Consider the following 20,918-nt stretch of genomic DNA (forward strand, 5'->3'; position numbering starts at 1 on the left):
ACGAGTTGCACGTGGCATCGATATAGCACCGGTTTTCTAGCGTCAGCGAAGTCAATATTACATGAATCGAGTCGACGTGTTTGCTTGTTACGATGATTGAAGCAGAAGAAATGTGTGTGGTGCTTCACTGCATCTGCTGCTCGCCTTTCAGCGTCCCTGTGTCTTATCAGACGAAGACGACTGTGAAATTGGCGACGAGGCAGAGGTTAACGAAGACGTAAAAAACAGAGACGTTCCACGTCAGCCGAAATAGCTCAGTTGGGAGAGCGTTAGACTGAAGATCTAAAGGTCCCTGGTTCGATCCCGGGTTTCGGCATGCATTCGTTTTGAAGCTGACGCCAATGGAATTGCTCTGAGTTTGTGATAATGTAACTACCGCCGAGAACAAAAGTGACTCCCTCCTGTAGCTGTTCTGGTTGTCTAGTGCATGCCATAAGAGGAACACAGTAGGCAACTGCCTGGGAAGCAAGAAAATAAAAAAAAAATGTCCTACCGACTGCGTTCCCTTTTTTGTGTCAGGACGTGAAGAACGTCTCCAACGGAACTGTGAAATGAGCGAAAGCGTGGGAAACATTGCATTCAAAATGCTTGTGAATTTTCGAGTTGCCCAGTGAGTGTCAACAAAACACGTAAATCCTCTGCTCCAACGCATGAGACGTAACGACTGCTGCAATTTGTTTTTGCGTCGTGTGTCAGTATTCTTTGATAGTCTGTTACGAGCTTAGCACGATAAGTTTGTAGACAGCATCCAGGCGACGTTTTATTAGTTGCAGCGATTGCACAACAGTAAAGGACATGAGCCAATGTATAGTTGTGCATCGTGGAAGGTTTGCTAACGTCCTGTGAGCCCGGGTAGCTCAGCCGGTAGAGCATTAGGATTTTAACCTAAGGGTCCAGGGTTCAAATCCCTGTCTGGGCGGAAATTTTAATGCTTTGGTAGTGATTCGTCTAGTAGCGGCGGAAACACTACGGAAGAGAATGTAACTACGCCGTTTCCTGCCACCACAGTGCTTTAAACGGTGGCAGTTGCATGTGACGGGAGAGGATTGCGCTCCGCGCAGTCGTGGCCGAGTGGTTAAGGCGTCTGACTCGAAATCAGATTCCCTCTGGGAGCGTAGGTTCGAGTCCTACCGGCTGCGTGCGATTTTGCGTAAAGAAGAGCAAATATTTTCACACGCATGAACGCGGGTGCAAGCCAATGACGCCACTCTCAACAAGACGAAAATTTAAGAATACAGAGTTCCGCGACGGCCGCTGCTTCCTGTGGTTACCGGTTCACCACGCACTGACGCTGGGACTGCAGAAAGCCGTCGCAGGCCCACGAGTGCGCTCCCGTCATTTTCTCGCGCCGACGCCGAGTTTGTGAGTACACACATGTGCTTGGAAGTTTTGGACAGAGCGAACATTCATTTCTTTTTAAGAATCGTAATTCAGTCATTCGAGTGCGGCAAAAGCAATGGTGCAGCGTTTCTTTTCTTAAGATCTCGCAGCTACTTGCAAGTATGTCCACCGCTTAAGACGACAGAAAACTAGCGTCAGCGGTGCGTCAGTGGGAAGTCGGTGAAGTCGCCATTGGAGCCATAAGCCAGTAATTACGACATGTGAATCACTCGCTCATCACGCAGCTGTACGATAGCTCAGTCGGTAGAGCGTTAGGTTTTCAACCAAAGGGTGTTGGGTCCAAGCCTCTGCCTGGGCGAAAATTAATACACTTTCGTAACGGCTAATGTGCTGGCCATGGAAACACTAGAGAAAAGAGTGAGGCCAAGCCGCTTTCTGCCATCGGATTGCTTCTCAAGGTGGCACTTTCACTTGTCGGAAGACGCTTTTGCCACCGGCAGTCGTGGCCGAGTGGTTAAGGCGTCTGACTTGAAATCAGATTCCCTCTGGGAGCGCAGGTTCGAGTCCTGCCGACTGCGAAAATTTTCTCGCTCACAGAAGATGGACGTTCAGCTGCATCCTAGCGGTTGCGTCACTACTAAACACGTGGGTCGCCAGCAATGTGCAGTGTTCTTGGCTACAGGGTGCAGCGCTAAAGTCGCGCCCAGAAGCCACAGCTCATCTCCTCGTCTCGCAGCCGTCCACCAGGTGTCAGTGCAAGTGTCGCCTCTCTGGGCAGTGCAGATGTGTCCATTTTAGCTTGCAGACGATGACGTGCAGCAATTTATGAGCTAGCGCAAGTCAAATGTTTTACCGTGTGTATCTGCTAGATACTGCCTCTCACACGGTGGAGAGGCTCACTCCTTCTTGTGTCTCGTTCTCTGCACACGAGTTGCACGTGGCATCGATATAGCACCGGTTTTCTAGCGTCAGCGAAGTCAATATTACATGAATCGAGTCGACGTGTTTGCTTGTTACGATGATTGAAGCAGAAGAAATGTGTGTGGTGCTTCACTGCATCTGCTGCTCGCCTTTCAGCGTCCCTGTGTCTTATCAGACGAAGACGACTGTGAAATTGGCGACGAGGCAGAGGTTAACGAAGACGTACAAAACAGAGACGTTCCACGTCAGCCGAAATAGCTCAGTTGGGAGAGCGTTAGACTGAAGATCTAAAGGTCCCTGGTTCGATCCCGGGTTTCGGCATGCATTCGTTTTGAAGCTGACGCCAATGGAATTGCTCTGAGTTTGTGATAATGTAACTACCGCCGAGAACAAAAGTGACTCCCTCCTGTAGCTGTTCTGGTTGTCTAGTGCATGCCATAAGAGGAACACAGTAGGCAACTGCCTGGGAAGCAAGAAAATAAAAAAAAAAATGTCCTACCGACTGCGTTCCCTTTTTTGTGTCAGGACGTGAAGAACGTCTCCAACGGAACTGTGAAATGAGCGAAAGCGTGGGAAACATTGCATTCAAAATGCTTGTGAATTTTCGAGTTGCCCAGTGAGTGTCAACAAAACACGTAAATCCTCTGCTCCAACGCATGAGACGTAACGACTGCTGCAATTTGTTTTTGCGTCGTGTGTCAGTATTCTTTGATAGTCTGTTACGAGCTTAGCACGATAAGTTTGTAGACAGCATCCAGGCGACGTTTTATTAGTTGCAGCGATTGCACAACAGTAAAGGACATGAGCCAATGTATAGTTGTGCATCGTGGAAGGTTTGCTAACGTCCTGTGAGCCCGGGTAGCTCAGCCGGTAGAGCATTAGGCTTTTAACCTAAGGGTCCAGGGTTCAAATCCCTGTCTGGGCGGAAATTTTAATGCTTTGGTAGTGATTCGTCTAGTAGCGGCGGAAACACTACGGAAGAGAATGTAACTACGCCGTTTCCTGCCACCACAGTGCTTTAAACGGTGGCAGTTGCATGTGACGGGAGAGGATTGCGCTCCGCGCAGTCGTGGCCGAGTGGTTAAGGCGTCTGACTCGAAATCAGATTCCCTCTGGGAGCGTAGGTTCGAGTCCTACCGGCTGTGTGCGATTTTGCGTAAAGAAGAGCAAATATTTTCACACGCATGAACGCGGGTGCAAGCCAATGACGCCACTCCCAACAAGACGAAAATTTAAGAATACAGAGTTCCGCGACGGCCGCTGCTTCCTGTGGTTACCGGTTCACCACGCACTGACGCTGGGACTGCAGAAAGCCGTCGCAGGCCCACGAGTGCGCTCCCGTCATTTTCTCGCGCCGACGCCGAGTTTGTGAGTACACACATGTGCTTGGAAGTTTTGGACAGAGCGAACATTCATTTCTTTTTAAGAATCGTAATTCAGTCATTCGAGTGCGGCAAAAGCAATGGTGCAGCGTTTCTTTTCTTAAGATCTCGCAGCTACTTGCAAGTATGTCCACCGCTTAAGACGACAGAAAACTAGCGTCAGCGGTGCGTCAGTGGGAAGTCGGTGAAGTCGCCATTGGAGCCATAAGCCAGTAATTACGACATGTGAATCACTCGCTCATCACGCAGCTGTACGATAGCTCAGTCGGTAGAGCGTTAGGTTTTCAACCAAAGGGTGTTGGGTCCAAGCCTCTGCCTGGGCGAAAATTAATACACTTTCGTAACGGCTAATGTGCTGGCCATGGAAACACTAGAGAAAAGAGTGAGGCCAAGCCGCTTTCTGCCATCGGATTGCTTCTCAAGGTGGCACTTTCACTTGTCGGAAGACGCTTTTGCCACCGGCAGTCGTGGCCGAGTGGTTAAGGCGTCTGACTTGAAATCAGATTCCCTCTGGGAGCGCAGGTTCGAGTCCTGCCGACTGCGAAAATTTTCTCGCTCACAGAAGATGGACGTTCAGCTGCATCCTAGCGGTTGCGTCACTACTAAACACGTGGGTCGCCAGCAATGTGCAGTGTTCTTGGCTACAGGGTGCAGCGCTAAAGTCGCGCCCAGAAGCCACAGCTCATCTCCTCGTCTCGCAGCCGTCCACCAGGTGTCAGTGCAAGTGTCGCCTCTCTGGGCAGTGCAGATGTGTCCATTTTAGCTTGCAGACGATGACGTGCAGCAATTTATGAGCTAGCGCAAGTCAAATGTTTTACCGTGTGTATCTGCTAGATACTGCCTCTCACACGGTGGAGAGGCTCACTCCTTCTTGTGTCTCGTTCTCTGCACACGAGTTGCACGTGGCATCGATATAGCACCGGTTTTCTAGCGTCAGCGAAGTCAATATTACATGAATCGAGTCGACGTGTTTGCTTGTTACGATGATTGAAGCAGAAGAAATGTGTGTGGTGCTTCACTGCATCTGCTGCTCGCCTTTCAGCGTCCCTGTGTCTTATCAGACGAAGACGACTGTGAAATTGGCGACGAGGCAGAGGTTAACGAAGACGTAAAAAACAGAGACGTTCCACGTCAGCCGAAATAGCTCAGTTGGGAGAGCGTTAGACTGAAGATCTAAAGGTCCCTGGTTCGATCCCGGGTTTCGGCATGCATTCGTTTTGAAGCTGACGCCAATGGAATTGCTCTGAGTTTGTGATAATGTAACTACCGCCGAGAACAAAAGTGACTCCCTCCTGTAGCTGTTCTGGTTGTCTAGTGCATGCCATAAGAGGAACACAGTAGGCAACTGCCTGGGAAGCAAGAAAATAAAAAAAAAAATGTCCTACCGACTGCGTTCCCTTTTTTGTGTCAGGACGTGAAGAACGTCTCCAACGGAACTGTGAAATGAGCGAAAGCGTGGGAAACATTGCATTCAAAATGCTTGTGAATTTTCGAGTTGCCCAGTGAGTGTCAACAAAACACGTAAATCCTCTGCTCCAACGCATGAGACGTAACGACTGCTGCAATTTGTTTTTGCGTCGTGTGTCAGTATTCTTTGATAGTCTGTTACGAGCTTAGCACGATAAGTTTGTAGACAGCATCCAGGCGACGTTTTATTAGTTGCAGCGATTGCACAACAGTAAAGGACATGAGCCAATGTATAGTTGTGCATCGTGGAAGGTTTGCTAACGTCCTGTGAGCCCGGGTAGCTCAGCCGGTAGAGCATTAGGCTTTTAACCTAAGGGTCCAGGGTTCAAATCCCTGTCTGGGCGGAAATTTTAATGCTTTGGTAGTGATTCGTCTAGTAGCGGCGGAAACACTACGGAAGAGAATGTAACTACGCCGTTTCCTGCCACCACAGTGCTTTAAACGGTGGCAGTTGCATGTGACGGGAGAGGATTGCGCTCCGCGCAGTCGTGGCCGAGTGGTTAAGGCGTCTGACTCGAAATCAGATTCCCTCTGGGAGCGTAGGTTCGAGTCCTACCGGCTGTGTGCGATTTTGCGTAAAGAAGAGCAAATATTTTCACACGCATGAACGCGGGTGCAAGCCAATGACGCCACTCTCAACAAGACGAAAATTTAAGAATACAGAGTTCCGCGACGGCCGCTGCTTCCTGTGGTTACCGGTTCACCACGCACTGACGCTGGGACTGCAGAAAGCCGTCGCAGGCCCACGAGTGCGCTCCCGTCATTTTCTCGCGCCGACGCCGAGTTTGTGAGTACACACATGTGCTTGGAAGTTTTGGACAGAGCGAACATTCATTTCTTTTTAAGAATCGTAATTCAGTCATTCGAGTGCGGCAAAAGCAATGGTGCAGCGTTTCTTTTCTTAAGATCTCGCAGCTACTTGCAAGTATGTCCACCGCTTAAGACGACAGAAAACTAGCGTCAGCGGTGCGTCAGTGGGAAGTCGGTGAAGTCGCCATTGGAGCCATAAGCCAGTAATTACGACATGTGAATCACTCGCTCATCACGCAGCTGTACGATAGCTCAGTCGGTAGAGCGTTAGGTTTTCAACCAAAGGGTGTTGGGTCCAAGCCTCTGCCTGGGCGAAAATTAATACACTTTCGTAACGGCTAATGTGCTGGCCATGGAAACACTAGAGAAAAGAGTGAGGCCAAGCCGCTTTCTGCCATCGGATTGCTTCTCAAGGTGGCACTTTCACTTGTCGGAAGACGCTTTTGCCACCGGCAGTCGTGGCCGAGTGGTTAAGGCGTCTGACTTGAAATCAGATTCCCTCCGGGAGCGCAGGTTCGAGTCCTGCCGACTGCGAAAATTTTCTCGCTCACAGAAGATGGACGTTCAGCTGCATCCTAGCGGTTGCGTCACTACTAAACACGTGGGTCGCCAGCAATGTGCAGTGTTCTTGGCTACAGGGTGCAGCGCTAAAGTCGCGCCCAGAAGCCACAGCTCATCTCCTCGTCTCGCAGCCGTCCACCAGGTGTCAGTGCAAGTGTCGCCTCTCTGGGCAGTGCAGATGTGTCCATTTTAGCTTGCAGACGATGACGTGCAGCAATTTATGAGCTAGCGCAAGTCAAATGTTTTACCGTGTGTATCTGCTAGATACTGCCTCTCACACGGTGGAGAGGCTCACTCCTTCTTGTGTCTCGTTCTCTGCACACGAGTTGCACGTGGCATCGATATAGCACCGGTTTTCTAGCGTCAGCGAAGTCAATATTACATGAATCGAGTCGACGTGTTTGCTTGTTACGATGATTGAAGCAGAAGAAATGTGTGTGGTGCTTCACTGCATCTGCTGCTCGCCTTTCAGCGTCCCTGTGTCTTATCAGACGAAGACGACTGTGAAATTGGCGACGAGGCAGAGGTTAACGAAGACGTAAAAAACAGAGACGTTCCACGTCAGCCGAAATAGCTCAGTTGGGAGAGCGTTAGACTGAAGATCTAAAGGTCCCTGGTTCGATCCCGGGTTTCGGCATGCATTCGTTTTGAAGCTGACGCCAATGGAATTGCTCTGAGTTTGTGATAATGTAACTACCGCCGAGAACAAAAGTGACTCCCTCCTGTAGCTGTTCTGGTTGTCTAGTGCATGCCATAAGAGGAACACAGTAGGCAACTGCCTGGGAAGCAAGAAAATAAAAAAAAAATGTCCTACCGACTGCGTTCCCTTTTTTGTGTCAGGACGTGAAGAACGTCTCCAACGGAACTGTGAAATGAGCGAAAGCGTGGGAAACATTGCATTCAAAATGCTTGTGAATTTTCGAGTTGCCCAGTGAGTGTCAACAAAACACGTAAATCCTCTGCTCCAACGCATGAGACGTAACGACTGCTGCAATTTGTTTTTGCGTCGTGTGTCAGTATTCTTTGATAGTCTGTTACGAGCTTAGCACGATAAGTTTGTAGACAGCATCCAGGCGACGTTTTATTAGTTGCAGCGATTGCACAACAGTAAAGGACATGAGCCAATGTATAGTTGTGCATCGTGGAAGGTTTGCTAACGTCCTGTGAGCCCGGGTAGCTCAGCCGGTAGAGCATTAGGATTTTAACCTAAGGGTCCAGGGTTCAAATCCCTGTCTGGGCGGAAATTTTAATGCTTTGGTAGTGATTCGTCTAGTAGCGGCGGAAACACTACGGAAGAGAATGTAACTACGCCGTTTCCTGCCACCACAGTGCTTTAAACGGTGGCAGTTGCATGTGACGGGAGAGGATTGCGCTCCGCGCAGTCGTGGCCGAGTGGTTAAGGCGTCTGACTCGAAATCAGATTCCCTCTGGGAGCGTAGGTTCGAGTCCTACCGGCTGCGTGCGATTTTGCGTAAAGAAGAGCAAATATTTTCACACGCATGAACGCGGGTGCAAGCCAATGACGCCACTCTCAACAAGACGAAAATTTAAGAATACAGAGTTCCGCGACGGCCGCTGCTTCCTGTGGTTACCGGTTCACCACGCACTGACGCTGGGACTGCAGAAAGCCGTCGCAGGCCCACGAGTGCGCTCCCGTCATTTTCTCGCGCCGACGCCGAGTTTGTGAGTACACACATGTGCTTGGAAGTTTTGGACAGAGCGAACATTCATTTCTTTTTAAGAATCGTAATTCAGTCATTCGAGTGCGGCAAAAGCAATGGTGCAGCGTTTCTTTTCTTAAGATCTCGCAGCTACTTGCAAGTATGTCCACCGCTTAAGACGACAGAAAACTAGCGTCAGCGGTGCGTCAGTGGGAAGTCGGTGAAGTCGCCATTGGAGCCATAAGCCAGTAATTACGACATGTGAATCACTCGCTCATCACGCAGCTGTACGATAGCTCAGTCGGTAGAGCGTTAGGTTTTCAACCAAAGGGTGTTGGGTCCAAGCCTCTGCCTGGGCGAAAATTAATACACTTTCGTAACGGCTAATGTGCTGGCCATGGAAACACTAGAGAAAAGAGTGAGGCCAAGCCGCTTTCTGCCATCGGATTGCTTCTCAAGGTGGCACTTTCACTTGTCGGAAGACGCTTTTGCCACCGGCAGTCGTGGCCGAGTGGCAGTTCCAGTCGCGCTTGCGACACCGTGCAGGTCGGACGTATCAGTGCTCCGCTCCGCCGCGTGTTCACAAGGCGTGTTTTCCACTCATATTTCTGTTTGCGAGTGTTGTGTTATTCTGCAGTTTATATCGTTTTCCATTTGTATTTTTGTTGCGGTCTTATTGTAGCGGGTTAACCGCTCGCTATCTGCTGCAATGTCCAGGTTATTTCCACGAAAATGTACACTCCGTTTTGATTTCGACAAGTCCACCCGGTCTGTGCAACCGAGTTCACTGGAGATACATGACTGGATCGTTGATGTTATTGGGATTACATCTGACCAAGTGCACACCGCCTATTATGATACCGAGCAGTATTGTTTTTTTGTTAAATTGCTGAATCCTGTATTACTGGAGAAGATCATGACGAAGCACGGAGGAAGTGCTATTTTCCGACACCGGGACGAGTCTGTAAGTACAGTGCTCATTTCCAATGCCGATGTAGACTACACGAACGTGCGTATTTTTAACTTACCCCCTGAAGTCGAAAATTGTTATCTGAAAGAGGTACTGTCCAAATTCGGTGACGTTAAGCAGATTCGAAATGAACGGTGGTCAAGTCAACATAGGTTGCAATGTTACAGTGGCGTTCGATCTGTTGAAATGCAAGTAAAGCAGAATATTCCATCCCATATACTTGTTTGTGACTATAAGGCTCACGTTACTTACATTGGCCAAACTCCGACCTGTCATATCTGTAATGAGAGTGGTCACTTGCGTCAAGACTGCCCCAGGCGCATGTTTGTGTTAAAGAATTCCCTCCAGCAGCGTAAAAGGCTTACTTTGGCGGATGTAGTGGCGGCCAAGCCGATGACAGAGATTGGGATCCCTAGTTCTGAAATGCCTTCGGAACAGCAACAAGAATTTCGCTCTGATGAGTTTCCGGTTCTGGTTCGGAGAGAAAAAGGTGCGTTGCCCCCTGCGAAACTCGATGCCGCGACCAATAAGAGGCGCAGAACTTGTGACAGCAGTGGTTCTGATAACGACACCTCTAGTGCGCATGAGACCACGAAAAAGGACGATCGGGAATCCGGCTCGGAAACGAAAGCTCCAATCGGTGAGGCTATTGTGGACGCTTCTCCTCCCACAATTTCAAGTGCCGCTACTTCCGTGGAAGTTAAGCAGTTACCGCTGGCTAGTGCCTTAGAACTTCCGCGACAGCCAACTCAGACCGACCAACCTGTACGTGTTGCTCACATTCCTGCAGGAAGTACACACACAGAGGCCTGTGATGATGGTACACAAACATCTCTGAGCGCCGACGGTACACATCACGTGGCAGCCGCTTCGGTTCAGGACTCACAACAAGGGGAATGTCAACAACTCCAGGAAATAATACAAACACAGCTGTCCGGGTCTGTCGATGACAACAAACAGCTGCGGGCAGAGAATGTTGCCAAACAGGCTGATAGTGCGAGTGATAGTTCAGCTGCTCGCTCGCCGGCGGTATCGCCGCGTGCGATCCCTTCGCGGGATGTGCCGGGAGAGCAGATTGACATCACCCACGACCCTCCCACGCCGCCGGCTGCGGAGGTGCTCCACGGTGTCCGCCCCAGGATCAGAGTGCAACCTAATGTAAATGCTGTGCGTAAAAAGAGTAAGAACAAAGACGCAAGAATACAACTCAGTGACGTCACAGACTCGAATTTCCCGGCCACAAATATGGAATGGCATGAAGATGTGGCCCTTTAAAGACATTTGCTCCTTCCGCCTCTGCAACGTACTGCCATCATGTCGCAGGCCTATACGATCACGACATTAAATATTAATAAAATCCGGTCGGAGGTGAAACTGAGTGCCTTAAAACAATATCTCTATGAGTCGGGAACAGATATCGCTCTTTTGCAGGAGGTGGCCATGCCACAATTAACTCTTCCTGGTTTTGTTGCTATTACTAATTTTTCCCCCGACTCGAACGTGGGGACTGCCATCTTACTTAGAGAAGGCATTCCCGCCACTCAGATTGACAAGTTAGATTCGGGTAGAGGTGTGGGTGTCACCGTTTTTGGCGTCACCATCATTAACTTGTACGCGCCTTCTGGTAGTACCTATAGAGCGGAACGAGCAAGTTTTTTTAAGGAACATATCATCTATTTGTTACGGAAAACTCCCGAACGTGTTATCATTGGAGGTGATTTTAATTGTGTTTTATCCCAGAAAGATCAGTCCCCGAATTTTAATTATTCGCCTGAATTAAAGCGTCTCGTGACAGACCTCAAACTGAAAGACGCGTGGGAAATTAGGTACCCGACCTTGGTACGATTCACACACATCGTCGCGAATTCATGCAGCAGAATTGACAGGATTTATGTTTCCGACGTTTTAGAGAAAGTCTTGTTACAAATTGAAACAATACCCTCCAGCTTCTCCGATCACAGTGGTGTCGTTGCGTGCCTGAATTTGCTGCCACAACCAACGCGTTGGTATAAAAATCAATGGAACTTGAACGTCTCCTTATTAACGGATGCTGACCTAGAGGCGGCGGTGCGACGCACTTGGGAGCAGTGTTTGCGCACTACCACAAACTTTCGTAGCACCATAGCGTGGTGGACTCAGCATGCAAAACCCAAACTGCGAAAGGTTATTATATTCTTCGGTATTGACAGAGCAGCCGCGATAAAGAAGACGATGGAGTTCTACTACACTATCTTACGCGACCTCTGTGATAGAGCCGACGCCGCGAACACCAGAATAGACGACATTCGAAAAATAAAGGCGAAATTAATCAATCTTAAGAGGATGCAGCTGGAAGGTCTTAAGATCAAATCAAAAGTGAAGTCGGTCAGAGACGATGAAACAGCCGCTCTATACCACCTAGTCAAACATGCTAAGAACAGACGGAGGACTTTTATTGAGGCCCTGAAACTAGGTGATGGCACGACTGTCGACACCCAGCGAGAGATTATCAAGGCACTACACGACTATTTTGTTGACACGTACACGTCAGTGGCTACTCACGACGACTGCTATGACGAACTGTTTAGTGCCATTTCCTCTCCCATAACTAGAGAAGACAATGACACCATTTCTTTGGAATTTAGTAATAAAGATGTTTTGGAGATTGTCTGCCACTCGCCGATCAGGAAGTCCCCTGGTCCTGACGGATTACCCATTGAATTTTACAGGAGGTATTGGCACATCATCGGGGACAAAATCACCCAATTAGTGAACGAAGTTTTTCAAGGGAAGCCTATACCACTTGCCTTTAAGGAATGCAAAATTGTGCTTATCCCTAAAAGCAGAGGTACAAAAAATATCGCTAACTTCCGCCCCATTTCATTGTTAAACTCCGATTATAAAATAGTCGCCCGTGCAATCAACACGCGAATAATGCCACTCACTGCAAAATTCATTGGACGTCAGCAGACATGTGCTTTCGGGAGAACTGTATTGCAAACGGCAGCTTTTTACCGGGATATCATTGCTTTAACGAACGCCAGTAACGTGAAGTGTGGGCTGATTTTTCTGGACTTTTTTAAAGCCTTTGACCTCGTCACTCACGAGTACCTCCTTGAAACCATGAAAAGATTCGGTTTCTTGCAGAACGCGATTGACATGATCAAAAACATGGCACTGGGGATCAACGCAAGACTTTCTGTCAACTCGCAACTAACCCAACCGATTCAAATCAACAGAGGGATACCACAAGGCAGCCCTTTGTCCATGTTACTTTTTGTTCTTTCACTCGAACCTCTGTTACTCCAACTGCAGGCGAAACTCACAGGGCTAACACTTTCAGGAAAAAAAACTGTCGTAGGCGCCTATGCCGACGATGTGGGTGTGGTTGTCCGCAATGAGAATGATGTCACCACTTTAGCGGCTCACCTCCAGCAATACTGTTTGGCGTCGGGGGCTAAATTGAATGACAAGAAAAGTAAATTTATTAACCTCTGTGGCCTCCAGCATTTGCAAGTGGGCTACGCTCAGGAAGTCAGCGTCCACAAGGCTCTCGGCGTCATATTGACGGCGTCCTCTTTAAAGATGGCGGCGGCTAACTGGAGGGAAATAGTGCGTAAACTTAACGGTGCTCTCATTGACAATTCCCACAGAAGCCTCAATCAATTTGAACGGATCCATCTGGTCAACTCCTGTATTTTATCAAAAGCCTTCTACACGGCGCAGCTCCTGCCACTGCCTGCCGTCATTGCTAAGCAAATTATGTCGAAGGTCACCAATTTTATTTGGAGAGGGGAAATTTTTCGCGTGTCTGCCAAAACTGCGACACTCCATCCCCAGAATGGAGGGATGGGATTAGTAGATATCAAGGTGAAAGCGATGGCTCTCTATGTTAAAAGGACGGCCGCTATAATTAACAATGATCCTTCCGGCATTACAGCGCAATTATTCACTGCCGTCAGGCCGCAAAGTCTTGATCCACCGCTGCATATTCAGCCCATCAGTTATCGGCTCAAACATATCAGAGAATATTACCTTTCACGGAGCTACATCAGTCAAGAGGTCTTAAATTCTCAACATTTAACTGCACAAGCGATAATAGCGGACTGGAGACAACACGAAGGAAAGAATCCATTGGCAACGAAGCTCGGTGGCATGAACTGGGATATCGTATGGCGCAATGTCAGTTCCCGTGTCCTCAGTTCCGATGCTCGCACTGCTTGGTACAAAGCCATCAATGATGTGGTTAGCACGAACGAGAGGTTACACAAAATCGGGCTCAGTGACACCCCTCTCTGTCATCGCTGCCAACTGACGGATACAGTTCTCCACCGCTACACCTGCGGGGAACGTCTCCAGAACTGGGCTTGGCTTCGAGAAAAAATAGCTCTTCTTACCAGGACTACAACCGCCAATGTTTCGTCAACACTACTGTCTCGTCCTGATGTGCAATTTTATCCGCAGACGAAAAACAATGCAGTTTTGTGGTTGCTGGGTACCTATTCCAGCTACGTCTTTAATAATTTTGGCGGTGACAATTTTTTGGAATTCAAGATGTTTATGAATATCGAATTCGCCAAAACATGCACGTACCCGAATCATGGGAAACTCTTCGGCAATATGCTTAAAATAGCATTTAATCGCATGGGTATCGGATAGGTCACCTGAATGTACGGGGGTGAGGCCGGGCCGCGAGACACCAGTAGTGCCGCGAAGAGGCCCCACTGCTTCTGTGTCGTGTCCTGCCTCCCCCTCACACTGGGGCCTTCACTGACTTGCTGCACACTGGCTACAGGAATTTTCATTGAGTGAGATAAGAAGCTGTGTTTATGTTACGTTTATTCTTCGAGCAGCAAATCTACCTTGCCCAGGAGGGCAGTGTTTTCGTTGTCATTTTCAACATTCAACTTTATTTTCATAGAAGGTTAAGGGTTTCGTTTTTCATAGAAAAAAGTGGTTAAGAAAAAAAAAAAAAAAAGTTCGAATCTCGGTGGAACCTTCGTTTAGTCTAAATTTTCTGTAATAAGCGTTTCTCGCCGAGCAAAAAAAAAAAAAAAAAAAAAAAAAAAAAAAAAAAAAAAAAAGTGGTTAAGGCGTCTGACTTGAAATCAGATTCCCTCTGGGAGCGCAGGTTCGAGTCCTGCCGACTGCGAAAATTTTCTCGCTCACAGAAGATGGACGTTCAGCTGCATCCTAGCGGTTGCGTCACTACTAAACACGTGGGTCGCCAGCAATGTGCAGTGTTCTTGGCTACAGGGTGCAGCGCTAAAGTCGCGCCCAGAAGCCACAGCTCATCTCCTCGTCTCGCAGCCGTCCACCAGGTGTCAGTGCAAGTGTCGCCTCTCTGGGCAGTGCAGATGTGTCCATTTTAGCTTGCAGACGATGACGTGCAGCAATTTATGAGCTAGCGCAAGTCAAATGTTTTACCGTGTGTATCTGCTAGATACTGCCTCTCACACGGTGGAGAGGCTCACTCCTTCTTGTGTCTCGTTCTCTGCACACGAGTTGCACGTGGCATCGATATAGCACCGGTTTTCTAGCGTCAGCGAAGTCAATATTACATGAATCGAGTCGACGTGTTTGCTTGTTACGATGATTGAAGCAGAAGAAATGTGTGTGGTGCTTCACTGCATCTGCTGCTCGCCTTTCAGCGTCCCTGTGTCTTATCAGACGAAGACGACTGTGAAATTGGCGACGAGGCAGAGGTTAACGAAGACGTACAAAACAGAGACGTTCCACGTCAGCCGAAATAGCTCAGTTGGGAGAGCGTTAGACTGAAGATCTAAAGGTCCCTGGTTCGATCCCGGGTTTCGGCATGCATTCGTTTTGAAGCTGACGCCAATGGAATTGCTCTGAGTTTGTGATAATGTAACTACCGCCGAGAACAAAAGTGACTCCCTCCTGTAGCTGTTCTGGTTGTCTAGTGCATGCCATAAGAGGAACACAGTAGGCAACTGCCTGGGAAGCAAGAAAATAAAAAAAAAAATGTCCTACCGACTGCGTTCCCTTTTTTGTGTCAGGACGTGAAGAACGTCTCCAACGGAACTGTGAAATGAGCGAAAGCATGGGAAACATTGCATTCAAAATGCTTGTGAATTTTCGAGTTGCCCAGTGAGTGTCAACAAAACACGTAAATCCTCTGCTCCAACGCATGAGACGTAACGACTGCTGCAATTTGTTTTTGCGTCGTGTGTCAGTATTCTTTGATAGTCTGTTACGAGCTTAGCACGATAAGTTTGTAGACAGCATCCAGGCGACGTTTTATTAGTTGCAGCGATTGCACAACAGTAAAGGACATGAGCCAATGTATAGTTGTGCATCGTGGAAGGTTTGCTAACGTCCTGTGAGCCCGGGTAGCTCAGCCGGTAGAGCATTAGGCTTTTAACCTAAGGGTCCAGGGTTCAAATCCCTGTCTGGGCGGAAATTTTAATGCTTTGGTAGTGATTCGTCTAGTAGCGGCGGAAACACTACGGAAGAGAATGTAACTACGCCGTTTCCTGCCACCACAGTGCTTTAAACGGTGGCAGTTGCATGTGACGGGAGAGGATTGCGCTCCGCGCAGTCGTGGCCGAGTGGTTAAGGCGTCTGACTCGAAATCAGATTCCCTCTGGGAGCGTAGGTTCGAGTCCTACCGGCTGTGTGCGATTTTGCGTAAAGAAGAGCAAATATTTTCACACGCATGAACGCGGGTGCAAGCCAATGACGCCACTCTCAACAAGACGAAAATTTAAGAATACAGAGTTCCGCGACGGCCGCTGCTTCCTGTGGTTACCGGTTCACCACGCACTGACGCTGGGACTGCAGAAAGCCGTCGCAGGCCCACGAGTGCGCTCCCGTCATTTTCTCGCGCCGACGCCGAGTTTGTGAGTACACACATGTGCTTGGAAGTTTTGGACAGAGCGAACATTCATTTCTTTTTAAGAATCGTAATTCAGTCATTCGAGTGCGGCAAAAGCAATGGTGCAGCGTTTCTTTTCTTAAGATCTCGCAGCTACTTGCAAGTATGTCCACCGCTTAAGACGACAGAAAACTAGCGTCAGCGGTGCGTCAGTGGGAAGTCGGTGAAGTCGCCATTGGAGCCATAAGCCAGTAATTACGACATGTGAATCACTCGCTCATCACGCAGCTGTACGATAGCTCAGTCGGTAGAGCGTTAGGTTTTCAACCAAAGGGTGTTGGGTCCAAGCCTCTGCCTGGGCGAAAATTAATACACTTTCGTAACGGCTAATGTGCTGGCCATGGAAACACTAGAGAAAAGAGTGAGGCCAAGCCGCTTTCTGCCATCGGATTGCTTCTCAAGGTGGCACTTTCACTTGTCGGAAGACGCTTTTGCCACCGGCAGTCGTGGCCGAGTGGTTAAGGCGTCTGACTTGAAATCAGATTCCCTCCGGGAGCGCAGGTTCGAGTCCTGCCGACTGCGAAAATTTTCTCGCTCACAGAAGATGGACGTTCAGCTGCATCCTAGCGGTTGCGTCACTACTAAACACGTGGGTCGCCAGCAATGTGCAGTGTTCTTGGCTACAGGGTGCAGCGCTAAAGTCGCGCCCAGAAGCCACAGCTCATCTCCTCGTCTCGCAGCCGTCCACCAGGTGTCAGTGCAAGTGTCGCCTCTCTGGGCAGTGCAGATGTGTCCATTTTAGCTTGCAGACGATGACGTGCAGCAATTTATGAGCTAGCGCAAGTCAAATGTTTTACCGTGTGTATCTGCTAGATACTGCCTCTCACACGGTGGAGAGGCTCACTCCTTCTTGTGTCTCGTTCTCTGCACACGAGTTGCACGTGGCATCGATATAGCACCGGTTTTCTAGCGTCAGCGAAGTCAATATTACATGAATCGAGTCGACGTGTTTGCTTGTTACGATGATTGAAGCAGAAGAAATGTGTGTGGTGCTTCACTGCATCTGCTGCTCGCCTTTCAGCGTCCCTGTGTCTTATCAGACGAAGACGACTGTGAAATTGGCGACGAGGCAGAGGTTAACGAAGACGTAAAAAACAGAGACGTTCCACGTCAGCCGAAATAGCTCAGTTGGGAGAGCGTTAGACTGAAGATCTAAAGGTCCCTGGTTCGATCCCGGGTTTCGGCATGCATTCGTTTTGAAGCTGACGCCAATGGAATTGCTCTGAGTTTGTGATAATGTAACTACCGCCGAGAACAAAAGTGACTCCCTCCTGTAGCTGTTCTGGTTGTCTAGTGCATGCCATAAGAGGAACACAGTAGGCAACTGCCTGGGAAGCAAGAAAATAAAAAAAAAATGTCCTACCGACTGCGTTCCCTTTTTTGTGTCAGGACGTGAAGAACGTCTCCAACGGAACTGTGAAATGAGCGAAAGCGTGGGAAACATTGCATTCAAAATGCTTGTGAATTTTCGAGTTGCCCAGTGAGTGTCAACAAAACACGTAAATCCTCTGCTCCAACGCATGAGACGTAACGACTGCTGCAATTTGTTTTTGCGTCGTGTGTCAGTATTCTTTGATAGTCTGTTACGAGCTTAGCACGATAAGTTTGTAGACAGCATCCAGGCGACGTTTTATTAGTTGCAGCGATTGCACAACAGTAAAGGACATGAGCCAATGTATAGTTGTGCATCGTGGAAGGTTTGCTAACGTCCTGTGAGCCCGGGTAGCTCAGCCGGTAGAGCATTAGGATTTTAACCTAAGGGTCCAGGGTTCAAATCCCTGTCTGGGCGGAAATTTTAATGCTTTGGTAGTGATTCGTCTAGTAGCGGCGGAAACACTACGGAAGAGAATGTAACTACGCCGTTTCCTGCCACCACAGTGCTTTAAACGGTGGCAGTTGCATGTGACGGGAGAGGATTGCGCTCCGCGCAGTCGTGGCCGAGTGGTTAAGGCGTCTGACTCGAAATCAGATTCCCTCTGGGAGCGTAGGTTCGAGTCCTACCGGCTGCGTGCGATTTTGCGTAAAGAAGAGCAAATATTTTCACACGCATGAACGCGGGTGCAAGCCAATGACGCCACTCTCAACAAGACGAAAATTTAAGAATACAGAGTTCCGCGACGGCCGCTGCTTCCTGTGGTTACCGGTTCACCACGCACTGACGCTGGGACTGCAGAAAGCCGTCGCAGGCCCACGAGTGCGCTCCCGTCATTTTCTCGCGCCGACGCCGAGTTTGTGAGTACACACATGTGCTTGGAAGTTTTGGACAGAGCGAACATTCATTTCTTTTTAAGAATCGTAATTCAGTCATTCGAGTGCGGCAAAAGCAATGGTGCAGCGTTTCTTTTCTTAAGATCTCGCAGCTACTTGCAAGTATGTCCACCGCTTAAGACGACAGAAAACTAGCGTCAGCGGTGCGTCAGTGGGAAGTCGGTGAAGTCGCCATTGGAGCCATAAGCCAGTAATTACGACATGTGAATCACTCGCTCATCACGCAGCTGTACGATAGCTCAGTCGGTAGAGCGTTAGGTTTTCAACCAAAGGGTGTTGGGTCCAAGCCTCTGCCTGGGCGAAAATTAATACACTTTCGTAACGGCTAATGTGCTGGCCATGGAAACACTAGAGAAAAGAGTGAGGCCAAGCCGCTTTCTGCCATCGGATTGCTTCTCAAGGTGGCACTTTCACTTGTCGGAAGACGCTTTTGCCACCGGCAGTCGTGGCCGAGTGGCAGTTCCAGTCGCGCTTGCGACACCGTGCAGGTCGGACGTATCAGTGCTCCGCTCCGCCGCGTGTTCACAAGGCGTGTTTTCCACTCATATTTCTGTTTGCGAGTGTTGTGTTATTCTGCAGTTTATATCGTTTTCCATTTGTATTTTTGTTGCGGTCTTATTGTAGCGGGTTAACCGCTCGCTATCTGCTGCAATGTCCAGGTTATTTCCACGAAAATGTACACTCCGTTTTGATTTCGACAAGTCCACCCGGTCTGTGCAACCGAGTTCACTGGAGATACATGACTGGATCGTTGATGTTATTGGGATTACATCTGACCAAGTGCACACCGCCTATTATGATACCGAGCAGTATTGTTTTTTTGTTAAATTGCTGAATCCTGTATTACTGGAGAAGATCATGACGAAGCACGGAGGAAGTGCTATTTTCCGACACCGGGACGAGTCTGTAAGTACAGTGCTCATTTCCAATGCCGATGTAGACTACACGAACGTGCGTATTTTTAACTTACCCCCTGAAGTCGAAAATTGTTATCTGAAAGAGGTACTGTCCAAATTCGGTGACGTTAAGCAGATTCGAAATGAACGGTGGTCAAGTCAACATAGGTTGCAATGTTACAGTGGCGTTCGATCTGTTGAAATGCAAGTAAAGCAGAATATTCCATCCCATATACTTGTTTGTGACTATAAGGCTCACGTTACTTACATTGGCCAAACTCCGACCTGTCATATCTGTAATGAGAGTGGTCACTTGCGTCAAGACTGCCCCAGGCGCATGTTTGTGTTAAAGAATTCCCTCCAGCAGCGTAAAAGGCTTACTTTGGCGGATGTAGTGGCGGCCAAGCCGATGACAGAGATTGGGATCCCTAGTTCTGAAATGCCTTCGGAACAGCAACAAGAATTTCGCTCTGATGAGTTTCCGGTTCTGGTTCGGAGAGAAAAAGGTGCGTTGCCCCCTGCGAAACTCGATGCCGCGACCAATAAGAGGCGCAGAACTTGTGACAGCAGTGGTTCTGATAACGACACCTCTAGTGCGCATGAGACCACGAAAAAGGACGATCGGGAATCCGGCTCGGAAACGAAAGCTCCAATCGGTGAGGCTATTGTGGACGCTTCTCCTCCCACAATTTCAAGTGCCGCTACTTCCGTGGAAGTTAAGCAGTTACCGCTGGCTAGTGCCTTAGAACTTCCGCGACAGCCAACTCAGACCGACCAACCTGTACGTGTTGCTCACATTCCTGCAGGAAGTACACACACAGAGGCCTGTGATGATGGTACACAAACATCTCTGAGCGCCGACGGTACACATCACGTGGCAGCCGCTTCGGTTCAGGACTCACAACAAGGGGAATGTCAACAACTCCAGGAAATAATACAAACACAGCTGTCCGGGTCTGTCGATGACAACAAACAGCTGCGGGCAGAGAATGTTGCCAAACAGGCTGATAGTGCGAGTGATAGTTCAGCTGCTCGCTCGCCGGCGGTATCGCCGCGTGCGATCCCTTCGCGGGATGTGCCGGGAGAGCAGATTGACATCACCCACGACCCTCCCACGCCGCCGGCTGCGGAGGTGCTCCACGGTGTCCGCCCCAGGATCAGAGTGCAACCTAATGTAAATGCTGTGCGTAAAAAGAGTAAGAACAAAGACGCAAGAATACAACTCAGTGACGTCACAGACTCGAATTTCCCGGCCACAAATATGGAATGGCATGAAGATGTGGCCCTTTAAAGACATTTGCTCCTTCCGCCTCTGCAACGTACTGCCATCATGTCGCAGGCCTATACGATCACGACATTAAATATTAATAAAATCCGGTCGGAGGTGAAACTGAGTGCCTTAAAACAATATCTCTATGAGTCGGGAACAGATATCGCTCTTTTGCAGGAGGTGGCCATGCCACAATTAACTCTTCCTGGTTTTGTTGCTATTACTAATTTTTCCCCCGACTCGAACGTGGGGACTGCCATCTTACTTAGAGAAGGCATTCCCGCCACTCAGATTGACAAGTTAGATTCGGGTAGAGGTGTGGGTGTCACCGTTTTTGGCGTCACCATCATTAACTTGTACGCGCCTTCTGGTAGTACCTATAGAGCGGAACGAGCAAGTTTTTTTAAGGAACATATCATCTATTTGTTACGGAAAACTCCCGAACGTGTTATCATTGGAGGTGATTTTAATTGTGTTTTATCCCAGAAAGATCA

General features: G+C 48.8%; 22 non-coding genes across 22 annotated transcripts; all 22 read left to right on the forward strand.

The window, feature by feature from the left end:
• Window positions 1–243: 243 nt before the first annotated feature.
• On the forward strand, window positions 244–316 carry Trnaf-gaa (transfer RNA phenylalanine (anticodon GAA)). Its single transcript has one exon. It is a non-coding gene; the product is annotated as a tRNA-Phe (tRNA).
• Window positions 317–846: 530 nt separating this feature from the next.
• On the forward strand, window positions 847–919 carry Trnak-uuu (transfer RNA lysine (anticodon UUU)). The gene has a single exon. It is a non-coding gene; the product is annotated as a tRNA-Lys (tRNA).
• Window positions 920–1,057: 138 nt separating this feature from the next.
• Trnas-cga (transfer RNA serine (anticodon CGA)) lies at window positions 1,058–1,139 on the forward strand. The gene has a single exon. It is a non-coding gene; the product is annotated as a tRNA-Ser (tRNA).
• Window positions 1,140–1,837: 698 nt separating this feature from the next.
• On the forward strand, window positions 1,838–1,919 carry Trnas-uga (transfer RNA serine (anticodon UGA)). The gene has a single exon. It is a non-coding gene; the product is annotated as a tRNA-Ser (tRNA).
• A 591-nt stretch (window positions 1,920–2,510) lies between these two features.
• Trnaf-gaa (transfer RNA phenylalanine (anticodon GAA)) lies at window positions 2,511–2,583 on the forward strand. Its single transcript has one exon. It is a non-coding gene; the product is annotated as a tRNA-Phe (tRNA).
• A 531-nt stretch (window positions 2,584–3,114) lies between these two features.
• Window positions 3,115–3,187, forward strand: Trnak-uuu (transfer RNA lysine (anticodon UUU)). Its single transcript has one exon. It is a non-coding gene; the product is annotated as a tRNA-Lys (tRNA).
• A 138-nt stretch (window positions 3,188–3,325) lies between these two features.
• On the forward strand, window positions 3,326–3,407 carry Trnas-cga (transfer RNA serine (anticodon CGA)). Its single transcript has one exon. It is a non-coding gene; the product is annotated as a tRNA-Ser (tRNA).
• Window positions 3,408–4,105: 698 nt separating this feature from the next.
• On the forward strand, window positions 4,106–4,187 carry Trnas-uga (transfer RNA serine (anticodon UGA)). The gene has a single exon. It is a non-coding gene; the product is annotated as a tRNA-Ser (tRNA).
• Window positions 4,188–4,778: 591 nt separating this feature from the next.
• Window positions 4,779–4,851, forward strand: Trnaf-gaa (transfer RNA phenylalanine (anticodon GAA)). The gene has a single exon. It is a non-coding gene; the product is annotated as a tRNA-Phe (tRNA).
• A 531-nt stretch (window positions 4,852–5,382) lies between these two features.
• Window positions 5,383–5,455, forward strand: Trnak-uuu (transfer RNA lysine (anticodon UUU)). The gene has a single exon. It is a non-coding gene; the product is annotated as a tRNA-Lys (tRNA).
• A 138-nt stretch (window positions 5,456–5,593) lies between these two features.
• On the forward strand, window positions 5,594–5,675 carry Trnas-cga (transfer RNA serine (anticodon CGA)). The gene has a single exon. It is a non-coding gene; the product is annotated as a tRNA-Ser (tRNA).
• A 698-nt stretch (window positions 5,676–6,373) lies between these two features.
• Trnas-uga (transfer RNA serine (anticodon UGA)) lies at window positions 6,374–6,455 on the forward strand. The gene has a single exon. It is a non-coding gene; the product is annotated as a tRNA-Ser (tRNA).
• Window positions 6,456–7,046: 591 nt separating this feature from the next.
• Window positions 7,047–7,119, forward strand: Trnaf-gaa (transfer RNA phenylalanine (anticodon GAA)). Its single transcript has one exon. It is a non-coding gene; the product is annotated as a tRNA-Phe (tRNA).
• Window positions 7,120–7,649: 530 nt separating this feature from the next.
• Trnak-uuu (transfer RNA lysine (anticodon UUU)) lies at window positions 7,650–7,722 on the forward strand. Its single transcript has one exon. It is a non-coding gene; the product is annotated as a tRNA-Lys (tRNA).
• Window positions 7,723–7,860: 138 nt separating this feature from the next.
• Trnas-cga (transfer RNA serine (anticodon CGA)) lies at window positions 7,861–7,942 on the forward strand. Its single transcript has one exon. It is a non-coding gene; the product is annotated as a tRNA-Ser (tRNA).
• A 6,893-nt stretch (window positions 7,943–14,835) lies between these two features.
• Trnaf-gaa (transfer RNA phenylalanine (anticodon GAA)) lies at window positions 14,836–14,908 on the forward strand. Its single transcript has one exon. It is a non-coding gene; the product is annotated as a tRNA-Phe (tRNA).
• Window positions 14,909–15,439: 531 nt separating this feature from the next.
• Trnak-uuu (transfer RNA lysine (anticodon UUU)) lies at window positions 15,440–15,512 on the forward strand. Its single transcript has one exon. It is a non-coding gene; the product is annotated as a tRNA-Lys (tRNA).
• Window positions 15,513–15,650: 138 nt separating this feature from the next.
• Window positions 15,651–15,732, forward strand: Trnas-cga (transfer RNA serine (anticodon CGA)). Its single transcript has one exon. It is a non-coding gene; the product is annotated as a tRNA-Ser (tRNA).
• A 698-nt stretch (window positions 15,733–16,430) lies between these two features.
• Window positions 16,431–16,512, forward strand: Trnas-uga (transfer RNA serine (anticodon UGA)). The gene has a single exon. It is a non-coding gene; the product is annotated as a tRNA-Ser (tRNA).
• Window positions 16,513–17,103: 591 nt separating this feature from the next.
• Trnaf-gaa (transfer RNA phenylalanine (anticodon GAA)) lies at window positions 17,104–17,176 on the forward strand. Its single transcript has one exon. It is a non-coding gene; the product is annotated as a tRNA-Phe (tRNA).
• Window positions 17,177–17,706: 530 nt separating this feature from the next.
• Window positions 17,707–17,779, forward strand: Trnak-uuu (transfer RNA lysine (anticodon UUU)). Its single transcript has one exon. It is a non-coding gene; the product is annotated as a tRNA-Lys (tRNA).
• Window positions 17,780–17,917: 138 nt separating this feature from the next.
• Window positions 17,918–17,999, forward strand: Trnas-cga (transfer RNA serine (anticodon CGA)). Its single transcript has one exon. It is a non-coding gene; the product is annotated as a tRNA-Ser (tRNA).
• Window positions 18,000–20,918: the final 2,919 nt, after the last annotated feature.

Source organism: Schistocerca nitens, unplaced genomic scaffold (genome assembly GCF_023898315.1).
Source record: "Schistocerca nitens isolate TAMUIC-IGC-003100 unplaced genomic scaffold, iqSchNite1.1 HiC_scaffold_334, whole genome shotgun sequence".
Classification (NCBI taxonomy): domain Eukaryota; kingdom Metazoa; phylum Arthropoda; class Insecta; order Orthoptera; family Acrididae; genus Schistocerca; species Schistocerca nitens.